This window comes from Rhinopithecus bieti, unplaced genomic scaffold, assembly GCF_001698545.2.
Source record: "Rhinopithecus bieti isolate Rb0 unplaced genomic scaffold, ASM169854v2 scaffold_6380, whole genome shotgun sequence".
NCBI lineage: Eukaryota > Metazoa > Chordata > Mammalia > Primates > Cercopithecidae > Rhinopithecus > Rhinopithecus bieti.
In genome coordinates this window covers 11,208,203-11,229,546 of record NW_016806642.1, presented here as the reverse complement: position 1 = coordinate 11,229,546, position 21,344 = coordinate 11,208,203, and the positions used below count along the sequence as shown (strand labels likewise).

The window sequence follows — 21,344 nt, the reverse complement described above, 5'->3', positions numbered from 1 at the left end:
AAAAGAAAGAAAGAAAGAAAGAAAAGAAAGAAAAGAAAAGAAAAGAAAGAAAACAAAAGAAAGAAAAGAAAAGAAAGAAAAGAAAAGAAAAGAAAAAAAAGAAAAAAGAAAAAAGAAAAGAAAAGAAAGAAAAGACAAAACTGGCAAGGAGAGAAAGCAAGGAAGTAGGGCTTCCTTGGGGTCACTGAGACTGCAGAGGCAGAAGCAATGCATACAGTTCTACGCATTGTGCTGTGCATTCAGTGGGGGCAGAGAAGGGGCAGGAATGGGCTAAAATCCTGCCCACATGCACTCTGTTTGCCAAACTGAGGCCTTGGTGTGGACCTATGTTAGCGAAGAAGCGGGAGATTTTCCTCATTGTCTTCTCAGAGAAGGTCCTTTTTCTAATTGGTCCTGGAGATAGTGAGGTCGGGCTGTTTTTCTAATTTTTGCAAAGGTGGAGTATGGGCTACTAGTGGCCATGGATAGAGGGCCTCACCCTCCGTAATGTGACTCCACATCATGGTTCAAAAATGTTCAGGAAATCTACAAGTATAGCATGCTGGCAACCACTAGATCACCTGTGGAAGCCTGCAAGGGTGGAGTTTTGAGTTCCGATTGGCATATGCCAGGTTCAAGACTAATAGAAGAGCAGATACGTGGGGGTGGAAGGTGGGTCATGAAATCAACTAAGTCAATAACTCACGGAAGTTCTGTGGAAGGCACTAAACCCACACGGATCATAAAGCAGGTAGGTTTCAGCCAAGTTTATCTCAACCTCTGGGAGAATCCATGAGACTTCTGGGTTACTACAGAGCAAACTTGTCCAATCCACAGCCCACAGGCCACATGCTGCCCATAACGGCTTTGAATGTAGCTCAACACAAATTCATAAACTTTCTGAGAAACTTGTGAGATTGTTTCGTGAATTTTTTAGCTCATCAGCTATCATTAGTGTTAGTGTATTTTATGTGTGGGCCAAGACAATTCTTCTTCCGGTGTGGCCCAGGGAAGTCAAAAGATCGGACACCCCTGCTATAGAAGCATTGTTTTTCCCTCCTCTCAGTATCTTTAAGACCTTAATTTCCTGTTGATACAAAAGTTTAGAATGGAAAGAGCTCACACAAGGAAACTGGGACCTGGAGGGATTACTATTTTTTCTGACTCTGGACACAGATTGCCTTGAGTTTGAATTCTGACTCTGTCGTTTATTAGCTCTGTAACTTTGGACAAAAACAGTTAATCTTACTGTACCTCAGATCCTCATCTGTAAAATAAGAAAAACAAAAGCATCTACCCAATAGGGCTGTGGTAAGAATTCTGTGTATAAGCAATATGGAAATAGTGGCTCTTATTAGTATTATTATTTTGCCTTCTATTATCTCACTTAATTCTCACCACCACCTTGGGAGCTGAGCAAGGAAGTCTGGCCTCCTCATTTTACAGATCAGGAACCTGGAGCTTAATGATAGAGAAATTGTGGGGTGGGATGTGGGATCAGGGAATTTGACTCCCCTGAAACTAAGGGATAGCTTTGAAATTGGTGTACACTTAGACCTTTCATGAGTACAGATGACATTGAAAATGTCATAAAATTAATCTCTCCTCATTATAAACCATTGCACTAAGACATAGCAGTAGCAAGAAATGAACACATTCTCATTATAGTCCAAGAAAATCCCTTTTCTAAAGAATATTGCCTATATAAAGAATGACCATTTAATGTCAATGAAGGACACTGGATGGTGTTTATGAGCCCTAACTGAGGCCCTGGTTCAGGAACTGGGGCCTTGAGAGAGAGGAGTAGAAGGTGGAGGGCAGCAAAGAAATGCAGGGGAAACCTGAACTGAGCCTGACCCAGAAAACTGCTCATGCAATTTTTCTTTCCAGGGGTGGAAAAAATCAATTATAGTGTAAAAATTCCAATATATATTTTAATTTCTCCTATGTGCCAGGCATTGTGCTAGTAATCTATATTAGGGGCTCCTAAGCCAGGCTGCCTGTGTTCATGTATGGACTCAGTCATTTTCTAGCTGTGTGGCTCCAAGAAAATTTCTTAACTTCTCTGAGTCTTCACTTTCTCATCTGTCAAGTGAGATTATAATAATAAAAGTACTTTATAGGGCTGCTGCATTTATCACATTTATATATGTAAAATGCTTAGAATGAAAGTAACCACAGTAAATAATGAATAAATATTATTATTGTTGCTATTTTCATTACTGTATTTTTAAATTACTGTTTTTATCTTCACCCTGTGGGATTTGGCATCACCCAGATCAGAATTCAAACTACTATTTAATATCTCACTAATTTCAGTATCTTATGTGTTGTGCCAAGTATGTTGTCTGTTTGCATCCAGATCAGTTCCCCACCTTTCCTCTATTCTGCTCTTACCACAGGGGGCTGACCTCTGCAAACTATATTTTTAAGAATTCCTTGCCAACTGGCTTTCACTTGGACTCAGCAAACAAGATGAAGATGCTGGAGATTGGTGGCAGAACAAAGTGGCTCCCTCTCCCCCAGGACTCCAGCTTTCATCTGATGCCTTCTACCTCTGTGATCCAACCTCCTTCCAAGTAACCTCCATCCTGGTTTCCAGTTCCAGCTGGATGGTCCCTGATCCTGGACTCTGGGAGCACAATCTCCTCCTCCCTTCCTCAGCCCAGCCATAGAGCGGCTTCCTGCTGTTGCTAATCTTTGAAGAATCTCTGGAGTGCCTCAGTTGACCAAATTTGATTTTTCAGTACTTCCAACACTTTTATGACGAGTTCAATGGATTGAATTCCACCTATTGATGGTCCTTCCCAGATCCTGACTGATACAAGTTTAATATGGAGATGAACAGAACAGGTAAGAAAAACCAAGACTGATCCTAAAGAAAGTAGCAAGGAAGAACTTGGGCTCTCCAGAAGTCAAAATAGGAACCAAAGCATCATAGCTGAAATCCAAAAGATGATGTCCAAACCAGAGATGGGTGATATGACACAAACACAAGAAATACATATGGAATCTTAACGTCATTCCTTTTTAAAGGGAAGTTGGTACTCAAATCTCAAGGCAGGACTGAGCCTACAGATGGAAATCAGGGGTTTAGATTATAAGGAGAAGAGGAAACTAGGCAAGGTCTGAGCAAGAGATTACAGAAAGTTGGGTGTTAACCACATTGTGGCTAATAATTTAATTACACTGTAAATGTAATAGGAGAGCTCACAATTTAAAGAAGTCCTATGGGGTATCCTTTTGTTCTGCAAATAATTACCCCCCTAATTTATTTGCTTATGTTTGGATTTTCATATATTTGTTTTGTTTTGTTTATTTATTTATTTTTACCCAGGAACAATAGGGCCCAACTCAGCTGGGGATGAACAGTTGCTTTGAATTAAGCACTGTTTGGAATAAACCACAATCAGTTTAGTAAAATTTTGATTATATTAGCCTTGCAAATAGACTTGCCCAGGGTGAGTAGCAATGCATTCTGGGTAAGTATGGGAAAAAATTCATGATTCTAGGCCATATGAGGTCTAGAAAGACCCTAGAACAGTCAGGAATCATCTCAAATATTTGATACTCAGGCACTGTTTAGAGCATCTTGTCCAAATGCATGCCAAGCATAGCTTTGAAAGCCATCATTTGTCTAATGGTAATTTCCACTCACTGGTCATGGTTTCACCTGCTGGGACCATGGGAAACAAATTTACTCCCCTAGATGTGCTCTATTTTTAGGTATCTTTGTTCTTAAAACAAAAATTCCTAATTTCTTCAGCCATTCCTCCTGTGACACTTCTTCTGAAGCAGAGGAATGGTAAATGAGTTACAGTGCATACATAGGTAGAATAATATGTAACCACTAAAATAATCATTATGAAGTAGGAAGAGAAACTCTTAATGCTCAAAGTCAAGAGCAGATTATACAATTGGAAGGAGGCCATTTCCATATTGCTGAACACTTAGATCCAAACATGCTTGTGCATTTTCTAATTGTAAAAATAATTTGGCAGCAGTACAGAACTTTTAAGATATGGAAAAAAGATCTCTAAGTTCGCAAATGACAGTGGCTGTCCATTGCTGCTCTACAGAAAAACTGTATGAGAATCACCAGAAGTTTGCTAAAATTAGAGATCACAGGACCCCAGCTGACTTACGGAATCTCTGAGGGTTTGGAATCCCTTGTTTCTCACTGTTCCCTGGGGGATTCTGATGCAACAGGACTGAGAATACTGCCTATCACAATAACGATGATCCACTCTCTTTTCACATGCATATGTTTACTCAATTGTAAGGCTAGCATTTACTCAATTTTGGACACAAATGCTTCTATACAACACTAAAAACATAGGTGTTCTTTTTTGATTTTTAATTTTTATTTTTTTTTTAGAAATGAGGTGTTGCTATGCTGCCCAGGCTAGAGTGCAGTGGCTATTCACAAGTGCAATCATAGCACACTACAGTCTCGAACTCCTGGGCTCAAGTAATCACAGGTGCGATTCACAGGCCATTCACAGGTGCATTTACAGCACACTACAGTCTTGAGTCCCTGGGTTCAAGTAATCCCTCTGCTTCAGCCTCCCAAGTAGCTGGGACTTCAGGTGTGCATAACCGTGCCCTGCAAAAAATAACTGTTCTTTGAACTGAAATGTCTGCTGAACATAAAAATGTAGGCAAGTCAAGAGGAGAAAAAGTCTCCCAGAATCACAGCACCCTAACACAACCACTATCAACATTTTGAGATACAATTCTTTTCTGTATTTTAGGAGCTATTTTTATTTTGTTTATTTTTACTGGAATAAGTATGTTGCATATGCAGTACTAAAATCTGTACCTTTCACATTGTGGTAACATTGTTTTTTCTACACTATTACATACTCTTCATAAAACTTGGCCACTGAGCTATTATTGTTAGTCATTATTCCACTTACAAATAATTTTGTGACAAACATCTCTGTGTGTAAAGCATTTAATATTTGAGTATCTTCTTACAATACATGCAAAGAAAAAAAGTTATCAGATCAAAGCATATGAATATTTAACACTTTCCTTTTTCAAAAAAGATCAAGTCTTCATAATTACCAAAAAACTTCTATCAAGTAGGTCAGCCCATTCCCCAAGCATCTCTGTTTCCAGAATATGTAATTCTAGACTACAAAACTAAACAGATTTTGCTAAAGGAATCATCTCAAAATCACCAATGTGCAAAGAATGCCTTGAACAGGCCACATGGAAAGCTCATTAAAAGGCTGAATCTGAGTTGTCCTTGCAGTGGTGCTGTGGTGCTGACATGCAGGGGAAAGCTTCATAATGAGGGTCTTTCCAGAGTTCCAGTGAACTCTCGGGCCTGGCAGGGCTGTGACAGGAGCATCCGCCCACCTGCACCCCCCGCCACACACACACACACACACACACACACACACACACACACACACACATTGTAGTCCTCCTCCTATGAAGGGAAGAATCAGCCCTTCCAGGGCAGCCACACATTAGTCAGGGTTCGCCTGTGTGGGTGATGAGGTGGGAAAAGAGGAGCTGTCTCCCTGACAGAAAGAGAGAAGAACCTCAAGTGAGCACTCATTATTGGAGATCTCAGATTCTCCTGGAGAAATAATGAGTGTCACTGGAGCTCTGTGGGTTCCTTCAGGAGCAAAACAAGCTAGGTTTGATTAGGCTAATTTGACAACAATAGGTCAGTGGGGAAGGAGGAAGGAGGAAAAGGAGGACTGGAAGGGGCAAGGTGAAGTTTGGGGGAGGATATTGAAATGTAAGGAAATAATACATTTAAATATCTGACATTTAATAGTATGTTAAATTCACAGAGCATCTTTCCTTGTAAGGATTTGGTTGATAATCACAGGACGCTTTGAGTTGGTAGACAAATGCTGTCCAATTCCTATGCTGATTCCCCTCAGCTCACCTCTGCGACCACCTGCATCTATTAGTTTCAAAGATACTAATAGCTTCCCATCTCAAGTCTCTGCATCTCACCATTCCTCTGCCACAGGGTTTCTCCAGCACCTAGTGGGGATCGCTTGGCTGCAGAATTGGGAGGATGTTAACACCCCAGAGCCACCTCCATTCAATGGGGAATGAAAGTAAAAAGATCCTTCCAGCTCATCTCTAGAGACTGTTTGGAGGCATATTCTACATGGTTTCTCATAGGATCTCCAGCAGAATTGGGCCCACCTTGTCTACAGCAGCACCCCATCATTAATGCCCACAGTATTGACCTGTCTCTCTCCCCTGTCTCACTTTTTTACTCACTTCTCCCTTGTATTATATAAGACCACTTTCCAAATAAACTATGTAACTCAAGTCCTTATCAAGGGCCTACTTATGGGAGGACCAAATTAAGATAGCAGAAAATTTGTATGCCCATTTGGCAGATTAGAAGACTGAGTTTCAAAGAACTCCAATGACTTTCCCAAGGTCATTGGGTTGTCATGTGGCAACATCAGAACCAAAAGCTGACTCTTCAGCTAGTGTTTTCTCTACTCTACATGGAAGTCAATTTTACAAATCAAACAATAACGTTTTGTTAACTCCCTATTAGGTACTGTGCGGGGTACTAGGATTTCCAAGTCCAGTGAAAAAGAAAGAAAATTACTCACCATAAGGCAATGTCTTAAAAGTAGCAGTCATCTAGTTCTGTTCCATTAGTTACTATCAGCATTTATTTGGGGCCTACTGCATGCCAGGCAGTCTGTTAGATACTGAAAGCCTGAAGATGAGTGAAACTTGGCCCCTGCCCTTCAGAAGTTTAGAATCTAGTAGTGGAAAAGGAGAGGTGAGGGAGGTCGACAGACATAGACACACTTTCCAATAAAAGTGATAACTGAGAAAACAGGCATAAAGTTATACAGAAACAGAGAGGACTGCTATCTAACTCAGACTGGGGGATTAGTGTCAGAATTTCTTGGAGGAGGTTCATTCATTCATGCATGCAACCAATATCCCCTGAGTTTCTACTAGATTCCAGGTGGCACGCTAGGAGCCTGGATTACACTGGCGAATCATCCAGCTGCAGTCCCTGTCTCAGGCCAGAGCTAAGTCTTGGAAGAAATGCCTGAAAGTTAGCCAGAAAGAGAGTGGGGAAAGGCCTTCCAGATGGAGGGAAGAAGCATATGCAGAACCTGTGAAGCATCAAGCAGCATTTTTGGGGGTGAAGTGAGTGCTGTGGGGGTGGGGGTGGAGGAGGGGAGGAACAGCATTGCTAGAGCGTAAATACCCAGGAAAGGGGGCCAGGAAATAAGCTGCAGACTTGGCCAGGGACCACATCAGAGTAAAGCTTAAGCTAACAAAGTGCTATAGGAAGACGAAGAGAGGAGGATGGATAATTCTGTGGGGACACAGGAGGCCATCAAGGAGAGTCCACGGAGGCAATAGCACTGGAACAGGACCTTGAGGAACATGAGAGATTTACCCCCATATAGAAGGAGAAAGGAGACTCTAGAAAAATTCAGTTTATTCTGCAGTGCAAATTCTGTACACTGTGCATACAGAGTGACATTTCAGTGAATTTTCTTCCAGGAAACACATTGCTTCAGGGTGAGATTCAGGGCTGCCACATATAGTTTTGCAGAACCCAGTCCACATAGCTAAACACAGTGACCTTCACATGTTTGGAGATTGCTGGGAAGGCCTGACCTCAAAAGGGATGCCCTCACATCCTTTTATCCAAGCATCTGAGAGGCTTCTTACTAGATATTTACTCCTTTGGATGAAGCTGCTTGCTCTTCAGTGAGTCACTTTAAATGCAAATATTCTGGCTTCTAGTGGGTGAGTATGGGGTAGGGGGAGTAGGGTGATGTGGGCATGACACCTGACACCACAACCCTGCCTGAATGGATCAGAGCCCTAGAGCTAGGACACCCAATTTGTTTTCTGACATTCTCCTCTTTCCTCCTTCCACAGTGGAAGCACCTGTCCCTCACCTACAGGCTTAAGTAAGTCCTCAGCTCCCAGAATGCACATGAGTCTCAAGCAGAAAGGGTTTAAGCAGATACACTCAGCATCCGGCCACTCTGAAGGTGTTTAAGGATTCTCATTTAGATAACCAGGCTTTAGTTTGCTGTACTTAGTCCTCAAATTACTCCTTGCAGGACTTAGCAACCTGCTAGCTGGCTTGGACCAATGTTGCTGCCGCTTTGCTCTCCCTGTGCGCAGAAATGGCTAGAACACTTGGCTGTGTTCCTTACCCAGTACAAAATAGCCTCGTTTTCTACCTATAGCGGGACAAAGATCTACTTCATGCAATGAGACTCAGGCACTTCCCATATTCCAGGGTCTACCTGGTCAAATCTCCAGATAGAAAGATAACATATACTCCTTCATTTATTTCACAAGCTTTTATTGATCACCTAAATTATGCGTAACCTCAAAGAGTAGCTGAGGGGTCTTGTAGTCCAATGAGTGAATGAATAATTATGCAATATGAGATGAGGGAGACTGGAATTGAGCTGAAGAAGAAAGAAGAAAAAAGCTTAACCTTAGAGCCTCTTTGAGCACTATTTTTCTTAACTATAAAATGCAGATGATATTGTTTCTTTTTGAAGTAATGTAAGATTTGAGATAATGCTACGTAAAACATGCGGCACATATAAATATTCCATACACAAACAATCTCATGGTTTTTCCAAGCTAGGATAAGATGCTGGACAGGCATAATGTGTCATACAATGGATTGTATTACAAAACCACTTTCGGAGCCCGAAATGCTTGGTATTTAGCATATTACCCTTCCCATGGGCCGCTTGAATTTTAATAGAGCAAGTCTTCTCAACTGTATCACCACAAATATATTGTAGGTATCCCGAGATATTTAACATCTCATTCCCGTAGGTCACTGGAAAGGATGAGGGTTCCACAGGATAGGGAATAAGCCTCACTTTGAACTCTTTCTTGGTTTTTATAAATGAGGAAACTAAAGCCCAAACAGACTCAGTAACGTGTCCCAGATACATAACCACAAAAAACTATGGCATATATTAAAATCCAGGTCTTCCAGTTACAAGTCCACTGCCTTGTCTTTTTCCTTTGCTACCTTCCATCTTCTAGGCAGGCCCATGAGTGAATCTTGGAATGGGGTAAAGTGCACATTACCCTGCAATGGGCTTCTTTCCCAATGATAATGAAGACCCTGAAATTGGCCCAGGAGTACTAATGACTGCATTAATAAATGCTCTAAGCATTTTCAGAGATCTGTGTGTGAATGGACAGGAGCAGACCTGGAACTGCTCAGAGAGGTAATATACTAATTACCAGTCAGCAAAAGTGGAGAAACGGGATCTCACACTGGAGACTAACAAAATAAGCAAGTTGTTGAACTGGCAGACAGCTGGAAGAATTTGAATCTTGATGATTCCTGGCCAGATCTTGCTTAATTATTTCCAATATCTTCATTTCAAAAATAATATGCTTTTTCCCCCAGGACAATTTTGATCAAAGCAATCTGTCAAGTGACTACTTGGCTGATCACTATCAGTCTATTAAAATACACACATGCTCACACACACATGCCCTAAAGAGAATATCACATGGGGCTGGGGTCAGGAGTTTAAGCATACAATTTCTGATTCTTCCTTGTGCTTATTCTCTGACCTTAAGGAAAGACCTACGCCATCTCTGAACACCTATTTCTTCATACATAAGTTGAGGGTAGATATTAAAAAAAGTTTGTTTTAATTTAAGTTGATATAGAAGACTATTCAGAATAACGCTGAAATGTGATGAAGACATTCAAACAGATTTTGAAGGAATTTAAGCATTTGCAGTCTGCAGAGGACAACATAGGAGAGTACAATGTGTGTAGATTTTTCAATACGCTGACTTGTTTGCTAAAAAGAAGTTAAATTTAGAATTAAGAATTTGAATTTTAGAGCTTTGGCCTTCTCTTAATTCAACAATGCCTTTGCCTGTAGCTCCTTACAACAAATTGTATGCAATGTGTCATTTCCAGATGTCTCCACTCACCCTCATATGGCTGCCAGGTGTCCTGTGCACACAGACTACCCAGTTGCTCAACCCTGAGTTTAGGCCCATGGAGACTCCTCTTATTGCAAGTTAAGAGAGACTCAGGAAACACACTCGCACCTTGCCCACAGGTGTCATTCACCTGTGCTGGTCCTGACCAACAAGTTCAGTTTAGTAAGCTCAATCCTTACATATACCAGTATTCACTCATATAATCATTCCATGAACCTTTGCTGAGTCCTACTATGGATCAGGCATTGGGCAAGAGACAGAGGTCAGGTAAAAAGGTAACCCAGGCATCATTCCTGCCTGAGGTGCCCTTCACCTAGCAGAGATGACAGGCAAAAAAACACTCCCTCCTTGACCTTAGTAAGACTCCTCTGAGCCCTCTCCTTGAGCAGGCCTCAACTTTGAATCTGTCTCTAGCTTACTGAGTCCAGTTTTAGCAAAGAATCCTGCTAAGTCAGTTTAGCAGGAATCTCCCAATCCTTGATATCTGATCAAGTTCCTCATCCCCCACCCTATATCTAAGTCCTTGGCTTGCCTTTAGCAAGAACTTGTTAAGCCAGTACCTCCCTATTCTTGATGTCTAATCAAGTTCCTCTTAGTAGTTTTCCAACCACTGACCTCCTCACTCTGTGCATGGGCTATAAATATTCAGCTGTCTTTGCTTCATTCAAAGTAAAGCCCAATTCTATCATGAAGTCTCTCTCCCCTACTACAGTAGCTCAAATAAGATCTGTCTTTTTAAAACAAGTATATAGTGAATAATTTCTCTTTGACACAGATGGGTACACAGCTAACTATAGTGCAAGGCATGATAACATTTATTTCCATTCCTTGGGCTCCTAATAAAAATAATAATGCCAGCAGCTAACATTTTAGTGAAGATTTGCTTGAGGCCAGGCACTGTGCTAAGAACTTTACACACTGTGGCAGCTTTAGAGGTCTACCATTCCCAGGCAGTTCCAACCAAAGACTGAGCGTGATGGGGATATACGGCCTGGCCATTTCTACCCAGTGCAGAAATTCTGCCTGGGCAATCTCAGTTTCAGAGCTCCTGATTGACCTGGGTGAGAATTTTCAGAGGTAAACCATAATCTAGGGTACTTCGTACCCAACCCCCCTTTCTCCTTCTTCTCCTTCCATGGGTGCCAGACTGCATCATGGTCTGTAGCTTCTCCCTGATGACTCCTGCTCCCTGGCCCCTTTATCTTTCATAAGTGCTACCCCAGTAAGTCTCCTGCACTTCTAACTCTGTGTTGACATCTGCGTCCTGCAGGGCCTGAACTGATAAATACATATTATATCTTCTAATCTTCACAACAACCTTGTAGGGGGGATGGGATACTCTTATTACACCCATTTTATAGATAAAGAAATTGAGACACACAAAGGTTAGGTAGTTGATGCATAGTTGATGGCAAAGCAGAGATTCAAACCCAGGTATGGCTTTTTGTAATAAGTGCATTAGCATCTAACCACTTCCATGACCAATGTGAGATAAAGGAAGCAAGAAAAAGTTGCCATGAGACACAAAGTTCCCTGTTATCACCAGCTGAGAAAAATGGTGAACTTGCAGATGAGGCCAAGGTGCTACCAAGCAAGCATAATCTCTGCTCTCTGAGTGGTTCTGAGAAAAGAAGACAGCCCAGGAGAGCAGGGCGATGCAAAAGGCAGTTCTGATGCTCCCAGAGGGATGGATTCTAATAAATGTGGAGTATTTAAAGAAAATAATGTAGTTTTTCTTCATACATTCTAATAAACCCTGAATTTTAAAGGATATGTCAGAACAATTCATCCTGAAAATGTTTATCAGTCTACTCACATGAACCAGATACTAGGATATGGCAGTGAAAAAGACTTGCACTGTATTTTCCCTGTGGGAGTTTCCAAGGTTCACAAGACAGAGTAGAAAAGCTTAACAAGAATTGAGCTTATGAACAGCCTCCCCTATTCACTGGCTATGAAATCTTGGGCTGATGTTTATCCTTTTGATGCATCTGAAACATTCTGGAACCTGTGAGAACTTGGTCAGAAACAGGAGATTCAGAATATGCTAAAACTTTTAAGTGTGAGAGTCAATGCAAAGGGTGTCATTTGCAACTTTCAGAATAAGAAGAAGAGCCAGGAAGGGACAAGCTCAATATGTGGAAATGAATAACAAATGTTTAGAAGCTTGGTAGTTAAGAATATGGACTCTATTCTGGGACTATCTGGGTTCAGATCCCAGCTGTACCCACTTACTAGTTATGTGATCTCAGGCAAGTTACTTGACCTCCCTGTTCTTGGTTTCCTCATTGTGCAACATAGTGTTGGCAGTACTACCTAATCAATAGCATTATTACAAAGATTAAAAGAGTTCACAACTTAAAATAAAAGTTTTAAGAAAAAGAGTTCACAACTATATTGCACTTAGAACAGTGTCTGGCATACAGGAAGTGCAATGTTAAATATTAGCTATCTTTTTTATTTTAACCCTTGGGGCCTATTCTGATTATGATCCCAGACCCCAGCATTGCTACTTCCAAGTCCTAACTCCAGCCTTCCCTGCTGTCCACTACGGATTCTTCCAATACTGTCTCTTTAAATTAGGCTGACCCACTCATAGTTTATGCAAACAGAACCCAATAAGACAGAGCTTTGGACATAAGCCCTGGAGCTTCTGTATTACTCATGGACCCAGCAGAAAACAGATGGCACACTTAATTAGAATAACAGGACTATTTACAAAATTGTAGGGGGAAAGGGTGGCACTTTGGGGCTAGTAATAGGAGGGGGCACCTTGACATCTCTAGATCTGAAGGGGCAAGATGGGGAAGTGGTTACCAGAACCCAGAGCATGACAGGGACAGAGACCTGTGGCTGACAGATGCAGACATCCCACAATGGCCTAAAGGGAGAAACCACAGAGAACAAATCCTGTAACCTTCTTCTCCTCAACTCTCTCCCTCCAATCTCCTGTCTCTCCCCACCTTTGGCTGAATTCATCCAGAAGCCGGAGGATAAGGCATTCATTTACTCCCAGTGTTTCTTTGCCTCTCCAGGGACAGAGCAGGATGAAGAATAGAAGACAGTAGATCTGGAGCGGCTAACAGAAGTAACCCAGTGTCTCAGTTGGTTTAGGCTGCCATAACAAAATACCATACCCTGGGTGGCTTAAACAGCTGACATTTGTTTCTTATAATTCTGGAGGTTGGAAGTCCAAGATGAGTGTGCCAGTGGGATTGGTTCCTGGTGAGGGCCCCCTTCTTGGTTTACAGCTGGCCATCCTCTCATTGTATCTTCGTGTGTGCGTGAGTGAGAGAGAGAGAGAGAGAGAGAGAGAGAGCACTCAAGCACTTTCGGTACCTTATAAAGGCACTAATGACCTAATCACCTCTCTCCCAAGTCCTCACCTCCAAGAATCATCACATTGGAGATTAGGGTTTTAACATATGAATTTGGTGTGTACCCAAACATTCATTCCACAGCACGTGGCATGAATTCTGACCTAATATCATAATTTTTCTTTGCCTCATTCTCCTTTCTTTTTTGTGGTTTCTGATTATCTGGTTATCGCTCAGTCCTGGACTTAATCTCACTCCCCAGACCTGACTGAAGATTGGGCCCTCTAGTTGTGTTTAGGGTAATATCTTTTAGATAAGGGGGTCTGCTCTAACCTATCCCAGTAACCTTTGTCTCATGCCCATATAACATGCCCCAGTACACACTCCAAGCAAGTCACAAGCCATGTTGTCCGGTCTGTTCTTGTTCTGATCTACCTGATTCCAGAAGCCTGATTCTGTTCTATGGCCTTGATAGCTTCCTTCAGTCCTTTTTGGGTCCTTTCGTTTATTCAGTTGGCCATGCATCTGGCTTTAGGTATTGGCCCCATCTGCTTCCTGAGACTGTTTTGGATTCTCCAGCTTTTGTGCCCTCTTTTTGTTTCAGGTAGAAGCTTCCTATGACCTTGATCCTCCCTCAGGATCTAGAGGCTTGATATTTTGCACTTACGATTGAGTTGTATTTACTCACTGTCCCAGCAAGTGACGCCCCCGTCGCCTCATCTCACTGGATCTTCAGAATAATTGTAGGAGGTATGTGTTATTCTTGCTCCATTTTAGTAAAGTGACTCTCGGTAAAGTGAACTGATTTGCCAAATAACACACAGCTGGCGACTACTGGCACTAGGTTACCTTCTTTATATAGATTATCGCACCGAAGTCTAAGCTCCATGACAACAGAGATTTTTGTCTGTTTTGTTCACAACATTTTCTCCAATGTTTAAGAGTGTCTATCATAACAGGAGCTCAATAAATGTCTGTTGGATGAATGTTGAGTAAAGGATTTGATTTGATCCCCATCACATCTCCATAAGAGGTGGATTGCTATTTTTCTAATTTTATGGATGAGAAAACTTAGAAGGTTGAGAGAGTTTAAGTAATTTCTTCCAAACAATGAGCATCCAGTGAGACTCTAACCCTAATAAGAATCCAAGAATATTCTGTAAAATAGTGCCGCTCAAGGTGTGATTCAAGGACAAGAGCTAGACTGTGAATTACTTATTTATGGTTTGTAATAAGTTTAGAAATTGAGGGTAAGCTTTTAGAAATTCTTACAGCAAATTTACATTGCTCTATTTCCCAGCCTGTGATCAGTAGCCTTGTGTCATTGCGCAGGATACTAACTAGTAAGGGTACTGTTGAATTCACAGAGACGAGCTGACAATGGTATGAAGCACATACTAACAGGTGGACCATGTATTAATCTTTGGCTGATTAGAAATAAAAGAAGAATCTAGGCCATCACTACAGAGAATTTGAAAAGCACTGCTCCAACTTACTCCATTTGTGCCAAATTCCATCACCCCATGCTCCTTCTTCCAGACTCAGCCCACTGCCAAGCACAAGGGGAGTCCGTGTTTTCAGTTTTTGGTTTTTCCTTTCATTTATTCAACAAACACTCCCTGAGCAAATTCTATGTGCCTGACCATGTGTTGGGTGCTAGGGTGCAGGAGGAATAAAATAGGGCCTGTATAGCTGACTCTTGGAGGAATTTATAGAGTTTGATATCTGTAGTGTTCGTGGTTCTATGTTAGGTAACAAAGAAGTGATTTAAGGAAAAGGCCAGTATCTGGAGAGTGAACTGATGAAGTAACTCAGGCTGTCTGTGATGTTCTGGAAATGTACAATTCCTTTATTTGTCAGAACTATAGGGCTGCATTCCCGAGATGGGGATGCAGAAGAGATAGGGCATGAACTGATTTACAAAGAGAAGCTGATCTTCATTCTCGTAAATCATGAGAGCATCACTGTGAACTGGTTTATGCTACTTGTACTCAAGATGCTAAGATTCTGACTTTTTCCTGAATATTATCTAAGTATATCCATGTGATTCCATGAAGGCTAAACTGGGAAGTCATTGCAAAAGAAAAGGAATAATCAGTTCAATGAAAACAATCAGTCAAAGCACTAAATCGTCCCAAAGAGCCACAGTTTGGAATCAAAAGTGGTTTAAATCCTAAGTCCTACCGCATACTGCCCCTGTGGCCATATGCAAGTAACTTAACCTCTCTAAGAGGCAGATGCCTTTTATCTAACATGAAGATAGTAATTCTTACTCCCCAGGGTTGTAGGAATTTTTGCTACAAATTCAATACAGGAACTGTATTATAACACTCAATAAATGGTTGCAGTTTTTATTTGTGTTTTGTTCTCATTGTTGTTAGTAATATTAGGTACAAAGCTGGGCAGGAAGATCTGAAGCTGCACACTTACCTGTGTCAAGCAGAGCAGACTGTCTGGGTCTGAATCTTGGCTCTGTTGCTTACTTACTGGCACACAACAGGTGCTATGCAAATATTTATTTAAAATGAACTAAACAAAACATGGTGGATTTGATCCAAGCAAGGAACGAGAGTCTAAGTTCATTCATTCAATACTCATTTACTCAGGTCTACCATGAGTCAGGCATTGTGCCGGGTGCTGGGGACACATAGTGAATAGACCACAGTCTCTGCCCTTGTGGTGGTCAAATCCAGAGGAGAGGGCAGGCAAGACCACCAGGAGCCAACAGAGAGAGAGAAAAAAGGGAGTATGGTGAGTAGTGCTAGGGAGAAGAGAGGGATACTGATCTGAAGGAGGGATGCTTGTGTTCAGTAACTAAGTCGGCAAGAAGGAAACAACCTTTCAGAGATCAGAGCCATGAACAGAGTAGCACGTGGACCACAGCAGCACTCAGCACACCTGTTATCCCTGCTCATTTGCTCATCTGGAGAGTAAATTCCATGAGGTCAGGGGTGTCTGCTTCATTCTCCACTGTCTTCCCAGTACCTCACACTGGCACTGAGTTTATTCTTAACAATATTTGTAAATGAATGAATAAATATTCCAGATCTATTCTCAAGAGTTTTTCTATTCTGAGTTGTATGACAATAGCTAGTACATATTTATCATTTTGTTTGTTCCAAGCACTGTTCTAAGTACATTCTGAGAATTGTCTAACTTAATCATTACAATGATCCATAACCAATCAGTTCATTCACTAAGAAACTATTAAAAATTCTTCTGTGCTTAGCAATTAGTTAGGTGCTGGGGAAGGAAGAGAGAGCATTGCCTTCGCCACCGTACTCTTCCATCTGTTCTGTCTATCTCCCTCAGTCCCTTTCTCGCCATGCTTAACTTGAATGCATCCTTAGAAAATCCAATCAGGTGTCTCCTCTGCCCAGAAGCCTTCCATGATTCCACGGGAGCTGAGTGTTTGGTCTCACCTGCTCTGTGCTCCCTAATGTTCATAATGCCCATTATGGCAGGCAGAATGACCCTCAAGATCTCATGCCCTGAGCCTTGGAACATGTGACTGTGATGAGATCTCACTCTCATGACTGCATTATGTTATAAAACACAGGGAGCTTGAAAAGGGGAGATTATCTGGGTGAGCCAGATCTCATCATGTGAAGCCTTAAAAATACAGTGTGGTCTCAGGCTGGTAGCAGAGGAAGGGGAAAACAGAGAGATTCAACTGGTTTTAAGATGGAAAAAATGGGCCACTTGAGAAGAAATGTGGGCAAACTCTAAGGACAGTGGTGCCCCCATGGCTTGAGAGCCAGCAAGGAACCAAGGACCACAGATACAACCTGAAGGAACTGGATTCTGCCAGTGATCTGAACTAGCTTGGAAGTGGATTCTACTTCTGAACCTCCAGATAAGAGCCCAGGCGAGAGGACACCCCGATTTTGCCCGGTGAGTCCCTAAGTAGGGATCTCCTCTGAGCCTATCTGGACTGAGAACCTACAGAAGAACTATGAGCCAATAAATGGATGTTGTTTTAAGTTGCTAAATTTGTGGTACTTTGTTACACAACAATAGAAAATGAACATACCCCTGTACCTTGGCACCCTCTGTGTAAACATGTTTCCCCATCTGTATATCTCTCTAGACAGTGAGTTCTGCAAAGTCAGAGACTGTGCTTTGTGTCTCTTGATCTTTAATGAGCAGCACAATGCCTGACAGAGAGTAGGTTCCCAATAAATATTTGTCCTTGAGCTTAAAGAAATTAAAGCAAGGTTAGGGATCCTAGCTGAGCACACAGAAAAAAAGGAGAGAACAATTCAAGAAACCATATGGCTTAATGCTAGATTATGTGGCTCAGACCATAACTGCCAGAGGAGATTTAAGAGATGAGTAGTTGTGTCCAATTAAGCACCTCCTCACTTTTCACCTCATGCTAACCGCAACTCATTCCTACATGCAAATCAGATCTGAGCTGGTACTGGAGGAGACAGATACTCCTGGAGTCCACACGGTCCTTTGAGGCATCACTTGTATGTCTTTGCTGAGGCTGCATCTCGAGTGGACAGCCTACAGATGTTTAGTGTCCATTGACTATGATGAAGCTCAGGAGGGCTTCCTTTAAGTTCTTGGACAGGCCTGGTCTACAGAGCTGCCCAGGAATTGAGGATGGGCTGACTCTAAGAAGGTCATCCTCAAGGATTGTGACTCAGACCCAAGGTGGGTCTGAGTTCCTCCCCTCCAGAGCATATTCAGACACATAGAGTCACCAAATGTGAGACCTGTATAGATGAACACACATTTTACAGATGAGGATACTGTCTTAGAAGCCAAAAGGGGAAGTAAGCTGCCTCTACCTAAAAAGCAAGTTAGTAGGAGAGCTGGGTCTACAGCCATGGTTTCTGATTCCCTAAGCCAGTACTCTTTCCACCTCCTCACTGCCTCCCATCATCTATTTGACTAATGGTCTCAGGCTTGTATTCCTCCCCAGGGAATCCAGATCTTTACTCACCTCAAAATTTAAAAGTTGGAAGGCAGGAAGAATGAATTTTTTAGCTAATCCAAGCACGCACTGTAAATCTTTGTCCCCTTTCCAAGGTACTGAATGTAACCCCCTATGCAGCGAACAGACCTTTGGCATCTTTCCATGGTGATAACATTGGTTCTAGAAGGACAACTCTCTCACAGCCAGAGAGCAGATCATTGTGAGATGACCAATTTGCAAGACAAGGGGGTTTTGGAGGCAGGGATAAGTAGTGGGTGTTCATATGAGCCATAGGTATTTGTGAGAGGAATTGAGAAGAGCACATTTCTAGAATTACTGACTGATTATTACCTGTGAACTATAGGGGGGAGTGGTGTGTGGGGAGGAAGAGGGGCCGGGGCAGGGAAAGAGATGGCACACTTTGCTTAGGTGTCATCTAAGGCCTTTTAAACATGGGCTGGCTTGTCTAACTCCCCTCTCAAAATTTGCAAAGGCTCCACATTGCCTACAGAATAAAATCCATAGGTTATATCTTGTATTCATGGCTATTGATATTTTAGTCTCAAATTACTTTTCTGCTTCCTATTTCATTTTCACATTGCTTTTGCACTTGGATATTTTCACCTACAAATAACAAACCAAACTTGAACTAGCTTTAAAAGGAGGGGTTTTTATAATTATTGTTGTGACTCATGTAATTAATAGACAGAAAAGTGACAGGGATAATTTGAACTGAGGACCCCAAACATTCTTAGGACTCTTCCTTCTCTCTTCTCCACTCCTCTCTAAACAATTCCTTTATTCTTTTCTCTGTCTGCAGAATGACTTCTCTTTATATTATCATGAGAAAAAGTATGACTGCCAATAGCTTGTATTATATATTACATCTTCAGTTGTTGGTAAGTGATTGGCTTCTCTTTACAGGTTTCCATTCTAAAATTCCAAGGAATCAAAACTGATTTGCCCCACTTGGGTCTCACATCCTTCATTAGGACAATAAACTGAGCACAGTGGCCAATGTCTCTTTGTAAAAGTATAGTGACCACCATGGTCATTCTAGGAAAGAAGTGCTGAACAACAGATGTTGTCCAATAAGTGTCCAATATCTTTCTCCTAACTTGTTGTAACTGACTCTAATATTTCATTTTTCTTCCATCTGCTGCTCACTAGATCATGACAGCCTCAGGACCTTGTTCAGGATTTCCTTGGCAACTAGGTGAAGATGTGTATAATAGAGAGTGGGTCACAGAAGACAGGTTTCCATGGCTGGGGAAACTGTTCATTATAGCAATCATTTATTCATTCATTCAACAAGCATTTACTGAGCTAATACTCTTTGCCAAACACCATGCTAGGTATGCTATGGAGAGAGAAATCCACACTCTTCTGCCTGCAAGAAGCTCACATATTGGTGAAGAACATAGAGTATGAAGAGATCTTTCTAACATGGCGTGAAATGTGCCCTGATAGACATACACTCAGAATGTAGGAACACACAGGAAGGACATATGGAAGGGCTTCATGCAGGCAGTAACATAAATTGAATACTGAAAGGCAAGTAAGTTCTGAAAGCAACAGCAGTGTGAGTGAGAAACAGTGATTGACTACAGATAATAATCTTACAATTGCCAAGGGCTTAACTCTTCCACTGTGCCTGGCACTGTGCTATGTGTATACACTCCTTTTCTCATTTAATCTTCACACCTACTTTTTGAGGAAGGCACTATCATTGCCACTTTAGAGATGGAGAAACTGAGACTTCGAGAAGTGAAGTTCACAGCATGGCTTAAGTGGCAGTGCAGGGGCTGAAATCCAGAAATGTCTGCAACCAAATCACATTCTCAAAGCACCTTCCAGGTTTCCAGTAGCCTATTATATTTTCCATGAATGAGAATGAGAAAAAGAAACCTGACCTCAACTTCTCTAGGGCCCTTACAATACTAATGATTCAAAGCCTGGTCAGGTTGAACATATGTAAACCAGATTGTTAGTCATACCCGTGCCAGTCCTGGACTTTTACCCTTATTTCCATCTTTACCTTTTCTTTTCTTGTTGCTGTATCTCAGAGGATCTGAGACCTGAGACTGTGTTTCCTCCCAGATCCCACATCGGCTGATTTCAGATGGGTTCAGTCAATGGGAGGCAAGAGATTGGAGGAGGAGGAAAGAAAAAAAGGCCAGCTCATTCTCCTCTTCCCTCTCTCCTAGAGCAGCATCTTTGGCAATGGTTGAACCCTCTTAATAGCTCTGACTCCCACCTGGCAGGCATGCCATAGCTCCAGCTCCATCCAGGTGACCCATCTCTTGGCTCTAGTAAGACCATCTCCTCTCCCTAGTTTAGAAGTTGTAGTGGCTTCCTGGTGTTACTGATCTCTGAGTCACCTCATCATCCCCCTTGCCTTCTCAGAGCCTCCATTAACTATGGAGTCAATTCCCTATATTAAATGTCCTCCAATTTATATACTTAGAATACATGTAAATTCTGTTTTTCAGTTGAGACCCTAACTGACATAACTTCCTTCCTCTTTACGCTGCAGCAGTATCTGGAAAGAGTTATCTTAATAGTCATCATTCACGAAGAGTAACAACTCTGGTCTGCAGCTCCCAAGGTGATCGACACAGAAGATGGTGATTTCTGCATTTCCAACTGAGGTACCTCGTTCATCTCATTGGGACTGGTTGGACAGTGGGTGCAGCCCATGGACGGCAAGCCAAAGAAGGGCAAGGCAACGTCTCACCTGGGAAGCACAAAGGGTCAGGGGATTTCCCTTTTCTAGCCAGAGAAAGCTGTGACAGACTGCACCTGGAAAATTGGGACACTCCTGCCCAAATACTCTGCTTTTCCAACAGTCTTACCAAATGGCACACCAGGAGATTATATCCCACGCCTGGCTTGGTGGGTCCCATGCCCACAGAGCCTTGCTCACTGGTAGCACAGTAGTCTGGGATCCACCTGCCAGGCAGCAGCCTGGCCCATGGAGGGACATCCGCCATTGCTGAGGTTTGAGTAGGTAAACAAAGTGGCCAGGGAAGCTTGAACTGGGCTCTGCAAGGCCTGCTGCCTCTGTAGACCCCACCTCTGGGGATAGGGCATAGCTGAACAAAAGGCAGCAGAAACTCCTCCAGGCTTAAATGTCCCTGTCT

The 21,344-nt window shown here is 42.1% G+C and overlaps 1 long non-coding RNA gene across 1 annotated transcript in view; it reads right to left on the bottom strand.

The window, feature by feature from the left end:
* The window catches only part of LOC108532927 (uncharacterized), a 24,236-nt gene extending 3,647 nt beyond the window's left edge, over positions 1-20,589 (bottom strand). Inside the window, exon 1 of the long non-coding RNA XR_001886592.1 lies at positions 20,240-20,589. This is a non-coding gene — a long non-coding RNA (uncharacterized LOC108532927). The remainder of the gene's footprint in view (positions 1-20,239) is intronic.
* Positions 20,590-21,344: the final 755 nt, after the last annotated feature.